Consider the following 434-nt stretch of genomic DNA (forward strand, 5'->3'; position numbering starts at 1 on the left):
AAAAATATATATATATTTGTTGCCTCAGGGCAACGTTGTGCAATTAGGTTACTTTACAGGGCAATATCCTGCTAAATGGAAGACATGATGGCCTTGGTCAATGTTTTTGCCAACATATCCACTAACATTCACAGGCAAATGGACACAGGGACATTCTATGGGTGAAAGTAGCCTAATAAAGCAGTTAGGATCATACCCTCTGATAGTGAGGACAGCAAGGAAGAATGGGGCCACAGATTCAGGTTTGAGAGTCGGTGAAATACTAGTTAATGCCCAAATTGTATTTTCTTATGAAAATATTGCTTGTTTCTACTACATTGTCTTACGTAAACCCCTATGAAAACAACCATTTTAACTGAATAACATTTAATCCTATATCTTATGGCCAATGTACTGTATGTTGATAATCCATAGGCTAGAAAAGCTGATGATTT

Source organism: Oncorhynchus gorbuscha, linkage group LG02, assembly GCF_021184085.1.
Source record: "Oncorhynchus gorbuscha isolate QuinsamMale2020 ecotype Even-year linkage group LG02, OgorEven_v1.0, whole genome shotgun sequence".
In the NCBI taxonomy this organism is placed as follows: Eukaryota; Metazoa; Chordata; class Actinopteri; order Salmoniformes; family Salmonidae; genus Oncorhynchus; species Oncorhynchus gorbuscha.